The 10790-nt window shown below is 40.4% G+C and overlaps 1 long non-coding RNA gene and 1 pseudogene across 1 annotated transcript; one reads left to right on the top strand and one right to left on the bottom strand.

The window, feature by feature from the left end:
- Positions 1–272: 272 nt before the first annotated feature.
- Positions 273–1196, top strand: LOC146490467 (rho-related GTP-binding protein RhoA-D pseudogene; annotated as a pseudogene).
- Positions 1197–7920: 6724 nt separating this feature from the next.
- LOC146490468 (uncharacterized) lies at positions 7921–8985 on the bottom strand. Its single transcript, XR_014872734.1, has 2 exons — positions 8795–8985; positions 7921–8320 (listed from the first exon to the last, which is right to left on the bottom strand). It is a non-coding gene; the product is annotated as an uncharacterized LOC146490468 (long non-coding RNA).
- Between the last annotated feature and the right edge of the window lie 1805 nt (positions 8986–10790).

Below are 10790 nucleotides of genomic sequence, written 5' to 3' on the forward strand. Positions count from 1 at the left end.
TCGTAATCAGCTCTATGGGACACAGGTGCATAATACATTTGTGTTAGTAAGAGAAAAGTCGAAAGCACCGAGTGAAAATGTGTTAAATTTGATTCATGATGTTAGTGTGCTCTGTGTGTGTTCACACTGCTGATTAAAGACATTGAAATCTGACAGGAATGACAGTTTGCTTTGCCCCAAATGTAGGCTTCATAAACCCCCCGATAAGTGCGATAAGACACTGATGTTGGACAAGAAGGTCTGGTTTGCAGTATGAGGGCGACTGTGGTTCAGGGGGTTGGGAAGGTCATCTTATAACTGTGTGTGTCACGATCAAGAGGAAGGAGCAAGCAGGGATTAAGATTAATTAAAACCTCTCGTCCGGCTGGTGACAGAAATGGCAGCCATTCGGAAGAAGCTGGTGATTGTTGGAGACGGAGCTTGTGGGAAAACATGTCTTCTCATTGTTTTCAGTAAAGATCAGTTTCCCGAAGTCTATGTCCCTACTGTGTTTGAGAACTACATCGCTGACATCAAGGTTGACGGAAAACAGGTGGAGTTGGCATTGTGGGATACCGCAGGCCAGGAAGACTACGACAGGTTGAGGCCTCTCTCTTGCCCCGATACAGATGTCATCCTGATGTGCTTCTCCATTGACAGCCCAGACAGTGGAAAGTGGACGCCTGAGGTGAAGCACTTCTGTCCCAATGTTCCCATCATCCTGGTGGGGAACAAGAAGGACCTGAGGAACGATGAGCATACACGGAGAGAGCTAGCCAAGATGAAGCAGGAGCCAGTGAAGACAGAAGAAGGCAGAGACATGGCTGGTAGGATCAGCGCTTTTGGCTACTTGGAGTGTTCTGCCAAGACGAAGGATGGTGTGCGGGAGGTGTTTGAGAGGGCCACAAGAGCAGCACTGCAGGTCCGCAAGCGCAAGAAGAGAAGTGGCTGCACGGTGCTGTGAGCAGTCCAGACGCCATCAAATCAGCTGACCAATTGGAGAAAAATAACACATGAAAAAGGACTGACCTATTACCAAATGGATCTTTGTACTGTATCTCACATTTCATGACAAAGACAGGCAGATGAATTGAACATAAACAAACCTAATACAGGAAATGAACTATATGACATCTGTGGCTAGAAATTGATGTTTCTGTATTGATTTGCTTTTGTCCCTCCCAAAATCTGTCTTAACAATTTACACTTTTTTTTTTTTTTTTTTAACTTGGCTTTGGTAGGTGCACATTTGTATGCGGTATTGTTCTTCACAAGCTTCTCGGGCAAGTGGCATCATTCTTAGCTTGTATAAATCTTTGAGTAGTTCCCAGTCTCGTCAAGCAGGCAGTTCTGTTTCACTGTAGCAGTAGCGATAGAGAATTAAAGATGATATCTTTTGACCATAAGAGCTAGTGCCTTTTTTAAGTTTATACACAGCCGTCTGTTTGTCGGCGAGCTTGCATTTCGGCTGAGGACCCCTTCATTGTACTGTAGCTCATTTTACAGTGTTGTCATTGTGAAACCTGAGCAAAGCCATAAGTAAAGGCTTTCAGTGCTCGTCAAGTCAAGCACAATAAATGGTTGCTTGTGTCATTTTTTTGTTGGTATGAAACATCAGTTTCACCTTCTCCATTATGAGCCCACTCACATCGAGGATAAAGAAAGGCAGCTGCTTCTGTAATGTAATGTGTCAACAAAGGAGTGTGCTTCCCATTCTGCACAAAAAATTATTCACATTCGCCCCTCGTAATTGTTGCTAGAAGCTAGATGGGAGGGGAGGGAGAGGTGGCCAACTGAGACGCAAGCCAATATGACTCAACTATGCACAATAGCTGTTAGGACCAACAGGGAGATGACACAAGTGGAATCACATGTAGGCCACGGCCTGGTGAACACTCCCTTGTTTGTTTATTATGAGGGACTGAGTTCAGCTCTTTTTGCTAAGTTAACTGGTTACACCCGTTATTGGAATCTTGTTTGTGATACTGGTTAGCCCAGTCATGGAAATCGCATCCTGTTAGGCTGGATGTTTCCAGTTGGACGACATTCTTTACATGTCTGAGAAGAGCCACAGTGTGTGTGTGAGTGAGTTTTTTGTTTTTTTTTCCTGGTGCCTTCTCTGTTCTGGTGTGCCTTTTTCGGTTGTTCTCTCCCAGACCAGATGGACTAGCTGCTGAATGTCAAGCTGATACTCACTGACAAGGTCAAGAGTGACCGTTCTGATGTTTTTTTTTTTTTTTTTTTTTTTTTTCCAAGGCTTGGTTCTTTAAATAGATTGATGCATGGTAAAATGTGTTATTTGATGTATGCCATCTTTTTTTTAAAAAACATTTTGTGTATGACACATCTTTGTCTTGTCAGATGAGCAAAATAAGTTTAAGTTCTTGCATCATGTGAAAATTACAATATGGTTGATTGAGAAAACATCTGTATGCAACCATTTCCTTTGATGTTTTACTTAAAAAAAAAAATCAGTTACAACCTATAGAATGGAATTTAAGCTCACTCTTTGGAAATATACTTAGCATTTAAGTATGTAATTAAATTTCAGTTCACTAGGACATGTCAGATCGTCCTCTAGTATCTGTATTTGCTCATATCCTCGCAGAATACTCTAGTGAACTTCCCCCGATGATAATAGCTTGATATTCCTGAAAGGCCCTCACCGACTGTCCTGAGGCACACTCTTTCACACCACTGTTGTTCAGTCATCTACTTTACGTGTCCACTGGTTGCATGAAGGGTGGATTTCTTAATATACGTGGCAAAAATAATATCATCTGTGTTGCATGCAACCTTCTTACAATTCCATCAAAAGCGCCAAACCTACCAGTTATTATTGTAAAACTGTGTGTAATGCAAATTTAAACCCTCTGCTGGTGAAGCACATAAATGATGCTTTAAACGAGCAGGCCAGCAAAGAGGCTACAGCTCAGACGAGGTGTTGTGATTGTTTTAGCTGACAAACGCACACAAGCAACGTACTCTGTGCACTAATATGGACAACAAGCACACCATTTGGGCAAGGGTAAACATTCATATCTCTACAACTTCTTATCGATGAAAACATTTCATAGTGGTGGCATGGTGTTGACATGTCTTAACAAGCTCTCGCAAGGAATACTTGGGAATTAGAGATCGGCAGAGAGTTAAATAACTTGAATTGAACTGGAATGTTGCCGGTTCGATCACCTGCTCTGTCTGTCTTGGTCGTTGTGTCCTTTAGCAAGACACTTCACCTACCGCCTACTGGTGATGGCCAGAGAGGCCAATGGTGCAATATCAATCAATCAATCAAAATTTATTTATATAGCACATTTAAAAACAACAGTTTTGATCAAAGTGCTTCACAAATTAAAAAAATGAATAAATAAATAAAAAATAAAATAAAATAAGACAAATACAACGCAAGACGAGACAAACATAGAAACCAACCAAATGTTAATCAAACTATCTTACATGAAAGCCAGAGTAAAAAGATGGGTCTTTAAACTAGATTTAAAAGACTGAACAGTTTCAGAAGAGCGAATGGCAATAGGGAGGTTGTTCCACAATCTAGGAGCTGCAATAGCAAAGGCACGGTCGCCTCTGGTTTTCAACCTAGACTTAGGTTGCATTAAGAGCATCTTGTTAGAAGATCTTAGTGCTTTTACAGGGTTATACAAATGAAGAAGATCTGTTAAATAGCTAGGGGCAGTGTTATTTAAGATTTTATAAGTGAATAAAAGAATTTTAAAATCAATGCGAAGAGAGGAAAGGCTTAACTTTAGAAATTTGACGTAGCTGATAGAAACCGGATTTAACCACAGTAGATACTTGTTTCTCTAATTTGAAAGAGCTATCCAGGAGTACCCCAAGGTCTCTTACAACGTTGGAGAGGTAGCTAGCAAGTGGGCCAAGGGTAACAGTTAGTTGGTTCAATGGAATATGGCTGTCAAAGACAATAACCTCAGTTTTACTGTCATTCAATATTAGAGAGTTTTGAGATAGCCAGGTTCTCACATCATGAAGACAATTAAACAATGTATGCAATGGATCTGTGACATTCAAACTCAAAGGGAAATAAATCTGAATGTCATCGGCATAACAATGGAAAGAAATATTATATCTTTGGAAAATAGATCCCAAGGGCAACATGTAGAGAGAGAATAGCATAGGGCCCAAAACAGACCCCTGGGGCACACCACAGAGAAAAGGAGCCGAGGAGGAGGAATATTGCCCCATAGTGATAGAGAGTGACCTCTCTGAAAGATAAGATTTAAACCATGATAAGGCTGTGCCCTTAAGGCCAACTACTTGCTCTAACCTTGATAATAAAATGTTATGATCTACTGTGTCAAACGCAGAAGTCAGATCCAGTAAGACTAGAACCACAGAGCAACCTGAGTCGGTGGTTAAAAGGAGATCATTAAAAACTCTTAGCAAAGCTGTCTCAGTACTATGTCGAGGCTTGAAGCCCGACTGGAATTTTTCAGAAATACCATTGGAATCTAGGAAGGTCTGAAGTTGTTTACAGACCACTTTTTCCAGGATCTTTGACATAAAGGGAAGCTTAGAAATTGGTCTATAATTTGAAAGAACACTGGGGTCGAGATTAGTCTTCTTAATAACGGGTTGAACAACAGCATACTTGAAGGCAGACGGTACACAGCCCGAAGACAATGATGCATTCAAAATTAATAAAATACAAGACCCAATAGTATTCAACGCTTCCTTAAAAATACGGGCAGGGAGAATATCATGTGGGGAATTGGAGATTGTTAAGTGGTCAATTATTTCCTTTATATCAGAAAGAGTCACAGGCTCAAACTGCTGAAAGACAGCAGAGCATTTAGAAACTGAAACTTGATGTGGAACTACCGATAAAAACGGGGGCCAAAGAGCCGGAGAAACTCCCTTGTGTGCTGTAGCACGAGGATTAATCACGGAGTTAAAAATCGTAAAAAGAGCGTGGGGTTTGTGACAATTGGTCGAAATAAGACCTGATAAGTAGGCAGATTTAGCAGCTTTGACGGTCTTCTGATATTTTGACAGACAATTATGGAAGATTTCCACTGACACTACGAGCTTATCCTTTTTATACTTCCTCTCAGCACGACGGCATTCGCGCCTGAGAGCACGGGTAGTTTCATTCAGCCAGGGTTGCATGACGACTTAGTACGCTTAGTCTTATGTGGAGCCATAGTGTCCAGAATAGAAGAACATGTGGAATTAAAAAGGTTGGTAAGCTCATCAGTTGATAAATCCACAAGACAGACGGAGTCGGGGAGCGCAGAGTTGGCGAAAAGAGTAGAGAAGTTGGTAATGGTTTCAGAATTAATCGAGCGCATCTGGCGTAATGGACCCTGGCAGTTAAGCTCCATATGTCGTAGCATAACATTAAACATAACCACAGAATGATCAGAGATCCCAGAGTCCTTGATATCCGTTATACAAATATCCAGACCGTAGGACAAAACTAGGTCAAGCAAATGACCTTTTAAATGCGTTGGTTCACTTACCCATTGCGTAAGATTAAAAGTGTCAACAAGGGCAAGGAAATCCTTTGTTAGTGTGCTTGCCTCACAACAGACATGTATATTAAAATCCCCAACAATTAAAACACGATCGTAGCGTAAAAACAGGCTCCCTAGTAGTTCAGAAAACTGAAAAATAAAATCCTTAACAGATTTCGGGGGTCGATACACCACAGCACAAAGAATTGGGGGAGCACTGTTCAGTTCCAGTAGCTGCACCTCGAAGCTGGTGAAAGAGACGGGTGGTAGTTCCCGGCATCGAAATTTGTGTTTAAAAATCGAAGCTAATCCTCCACCTCTGCCAGAGATCCTAGGAGAGCTAGCAAAGGCACAATCTGGGGGAAGAAGTTCTGAAAAAGCAGAAGATTCCTCAGGACGAAGCCAGGTTTCCGTCAGATAAAGAAAATCCAGCCCAGTTGAGACGAAAAGGTCGTTTAAAATAAAAGTCTTGTTTGCCAGTGATCTAACATTTAGCAAAGCCATCCGAAGTGTAGTCGGGTTGTTGTTAGTTGGAACAGATCTCAGCAAGCGAAGATTGCTGTAGTTCACACCACCTCTGGAAAGCCGCACCCAGCTCCGAACCAGTGGGCACTCGGTCGGGGAGTCTAGGTGAGCATAGTGTTCAACAGGACTTATCCAGCGATGGCAGGGCAATCTATAGCAGAAGCGGCCCCAGAGAGCATGAGAAGAAGATAGAGTGTTTACAAATACGTGGTAGCTGGTCGCATCAAGTGAGTTTAAGTAAGCCTTGAGTTGAACACGAATACCCCTCCGTTTACCCCGTCGCCTATGACGTTTCCTAGGTGGAAGGGTAGCTGGGAAGCGGCGTAAATGATCAGAGATATCCGTCGAAGTTGAGAAAAAGTTCCCTGATTGCCACTTGAAACCAGGCGTTTGGTGAGTCAATGGCTGGAGATTCAGAAGAGTTTGACGATCATAGGTAAGAAGCGCAAAGGCATCAGGATAACACAGAGAAAATAGGATAGCAGACAGTAGACAAAACTCGAGGAGACGGCTTGCCGCAAACACTGGCGCCATCTTTGGTTTTGAGGGTCTATATGACAATATGGCAGCCTCGCTTCTGTCAATCTGCCCCAGGTCTGCTGTGGCTACAACTGTAGCCTCCACCAGAGTGTGAATGAATAGTGGAATTGTTAAGTGCTTTGAGGGTCTCGAAAAGCGCTATATAAATGCAATCCATTGTTTATCATTATGAAATTGTCTAAAATGTCTTGGTATGCTGAAGCGTTACCAGTTTGTTTCACTCAAACTGAGAAGGGCTGAGAAAATGTATATTAAAAAAACTGCCTATCATCCAATGAGTCTGTGTTTTTAACTTTCTTTATGTGATTAATTTAATTTAATTTAATTTGAGCCAGTGAAATGTCCTGATTGGTCCACCATAGCCTGACATTCTTGCAGACTCAGGGAGTTCTGGCGTGTTGGTCAGGAGAGAGGAATTCTGACAGCCTAACAGGCATAGGAGTAAAGGTGGAGGTTAACACAGAGAGACAACTATTCACATTTACCCCAATACTCAATTTAGAATCACGAGTTTTAACATCAAACATCTGACTTTAGTGTCACTCTGGGTTCTTGGCTAGCTTAGCGTTAGCATGCAATCTGTGCAAGTACTAGTAAAGAGCCAAAGTTGTGTGAGCAGGATGATTTAACTTCATCCTTTAATAATGTCCATATCCGCACTGTAGTCGGCGCCACTATTTTCCTCCAACAGAGTAGTGAAATCAGCTGATTATAGGGCAAGTGAAAAAGGCAGCATGATCGATAGGCAGTTAGGTAGGCTAAAAATGCCAAAGAACTGAACTACTGGGAACTCTTTTGCTACAAGAACGGAGTATTTTTATGTTGTCAGTTTGAAAACCTGAAATATGAATTATTTATCAAAGACTGAGGACTAAACATAATGGAATGATTTTCAGTGTCACTCTTTCAAACAGCTTATAAATCTTAGTTACTGTTTGGAATTTAGGAAAGACCGAGGATTATTAATAGTAGCAAAAATACCAGCGCTCTAAGTCGGCCCAGAGTATTCATATGCTTCGCATGTTTATACTCATTTTAGATACTACACTGTAAACCTGAATAAATTGACTGAACTTAAAACATTTGTGGAAACTGATTACCTCAAAAGATTTAAGTACACAAACTCATCTAAGTATGGGGGTACTCAAAATTTGTATTTATTGTTAACTTAAAAATTAGATTTTGTATTTTATTAATTGAGCTTTACTTAAAAACTATATACTTTAATTTTAATATTTTTTGTGTTTTTTGTAGTTTACTATTTTGATCCAGCACAATGCAATTATATTACAACCTAAACGCAAATTATATGATTATTAATTAAAAAATATTTATTTTTAAATGTTTGAGTTTAGACTACTAAAAAAATTACAGAAATTCATTTACTTTACATTTTGTTTATTTAACATTTTTTTATGGAAATGTAAAAACATCACAAATGTTTTTATAAAACCACTAACATGGACATGGGCACCATAAAGTGAGCCTTATAAATTCAGTGTAGAACATTTATCTTTTTATAAAATCACAAAGGACAACATCAGTCCTAATTGCATCTTTCTGAAAATACACAAAAATTCAAAACAAAAAGTCAAATACTAATCACTTTTGTTTGAAAAAGAAATGAAAAACAATTTTTTAAAATGGGTACAAATAAACACCACAACGGCCATGCTTGAGGAAGTAAAATGGACAGAACTGGTCTGGGAAGCGCCGTCGGTAACCACTGTGAGAAGGGCAACTGGAGTGTCAATGGGGGTTGACTCATCCAATGTGTCCGCCTGGAATAGACACAGTATCAATAAGTAAGGTTGGTTTGAGAGAATGTTACAAGCAAGAACTGAATTCTAGCAAAACATTCAGCAGTGTAGTGGGTTACTTTGTAACGAGTTAGGGTACTCTACTTTTTTGAAAAATGTACATTAACGTGTTAGCTTCTTGCATTACATAATTAGTATGTTTGTTATTTTTCTAAAAAAAAGTATTTTTTTATTTTATGACTTTATCTCAAAAATAAACTAAATCTTGACTTCAGTCTTGTTTTTAAGCCACCTGCAGCATAGCCGAAGTGCTGTGATACGCCTGTGCCCTGCTCCTGACCCTGTGTGCGTGTGTGTGTGTGTGAGGGTTTTCTAAAGAGAGGGTATTTTGCTTGTACAATTTGGTAGCTGCTACGGTATTAAATTGTATTTTTTTAAAAAAACATGGTGTTTTATCTCACTGGCAGAATTTAAGTAATGCAAAAATACACACACATTACATGTCTTAAAGAATTCTGGGTCCTCCTCCCGCAGGTATACAGGAAGGGCACGAAGCACTGCAGTGTGTTTCACTTTGACATCAGGCGTCACCTAAAAAGGGAAAAGAAAAGTTAATTTAACACAAAGTTTTCAGGTGTCATTCTTTGGGGGAGAATACATGTTTATGAAACTGCATGTCATTAGACTCTACAAAATTGGACCCGAACCACAAGCAAGTGTATCACAAAGCTGAAATATATTTTTATTTGTTATCTATTATTTATTTATTTGTTATTTATTTATTATCTGAATCTGAAGAGATCTGCTGAACTTGCATTGTTTCATGTTAAACTGAATAAGAAAAAAAATCAAAGCACAGATACCTGAGAGTCATAAATCAAAGCTATCATAATTGTTGACTGCAAACCTGTCAGCTAAACATCCTGGACATATAATCAAGCAGTGGGACTTCAGTGTCTGCAGCTGCACAAATTTACCTTCACAGATGACACCAGCGTCCTCAGAGTGTGCACAGTTGTGAGATCCATATCCTAAGTATGAGGATATGAGTGAGATTTGATTCACTGCCTGAGCAACTGACACCATCCAACCAGATGGGTCCGGTGCCCTGACCAAACTGAGCATTTGCTGGTGCTGAGACAACCCTGCTGCAGCCCAGCTGTCTACACACCACCTGAGCATCCACTAGGTCCCATAAAGCATCACACCATCCCCCACTGCCCACTGTGGAAGATCTCCACCCTGCCAGAACACGAGCTGTTTCCTCCAACCAGGCGGATGCGCCCCTCCACTGCTGCACTGTTGCTCACTGCTGTTGTAGAAGTGAGCCTGACCTGATTGGCTGTAGAGGTATACATAAATAATACATAAATGAATAAGTGAGAGTACTGCGGTAAGGCTGAGAGCATTTTTCTTCTGAACAGTTGAATTTAGCAGCAGGATGAAAAAGATTAATTTGTTACAGGTGGCACGCAGATGGCCTCTCAAGTTTGTAGACGTAGTAGTTTCCATAGCATAGTTTGACTTGGATGGTGTGTGACGGAACCTGGCAGCAGCTGTCAGACCAGTTGTTGCACACAGTGCGATTTACAGTTTCACCTGGCTGTGAGGGATGAGGTTGTGTTATCCACAGAGGAGCATGGGTTCCACACCTGTTTGAGTCTATACACCTCTCGGGAATACGAGCATTGGAGCTCCCCAGAAACATGCGGTACCAGCCTTGCCAGTTAATAGATTGATCACAGTGTAGGTCCTGAGTATTCTGAGTAGAGACATGACTTTCAGTATAAATTCAGATGGAACTGGGCGTCTCCAGGGTCCATATTCTAGAATGATCAAAGGTAAATGATCGAGGTAACTTCTGAAGAGGAGTGATTTTGGTCTTTGTGTGAGACCCAGATAATCATAACAGACACACATGCAACATTTCACACATTATTGTCAGGTCCTGATCAACCTGTTTTTTTTCCCCCAAAGATTTTATATATATATAAATATATATATAAGATATTGTTTTAACCTCTTAAGCCCCAACGCCCCCTGATACGGGGGAAAAAAGCAGGAGATCAGGTAGGCTGGGGCTTAAGAGGTTAAGAAAAAAAAATGTTACCCCCAAATGGCTTTTAACTTTTTATTTGGTTGTTTGCTTGATATTATCAGAAATTTATGAGACTGTGCTGCAGTTTATAGCCTTTTCATCTTTCCTTGTGGTTCTCAGGTTGTTTCCTCTTTAGTTTTTTTCCACTCAAGTACCGTAAGGACACTATGTAATGCTCTGCTCTTATCTCTTATAATAAAACGTCTTCTTAAACTGCTTCATTAGTCACCATTTTCTTTATTACCACTCACTCTGTATTCATCTCCAACATACACCTCCCACTTCCTTAATCCCACCAACCCGCTGCCATTATGGCAAACCCAAAGGGACAATAAGTACCAAGTGAAAGCAACAACACAACATCTCCCTGTTTTTTTTTTGTGTGTTTGTTTT

This window comes from Neolamprologus multifasciatus, unplaced genomic scaffold (genome assembly GCF_963576455.1).
Source record: "Neolamprologus multifasciatus unplaced genomic scaffold, fNeoMul1.2 chr03_unloc_4, whole genome shotgun sequence".
NCBI lineage: Eukaryota > Metazoa > Chordata > Actinopteri > Cichliformes > Cichlidae > Neolamprologus > Neolamprologus multifasciatus.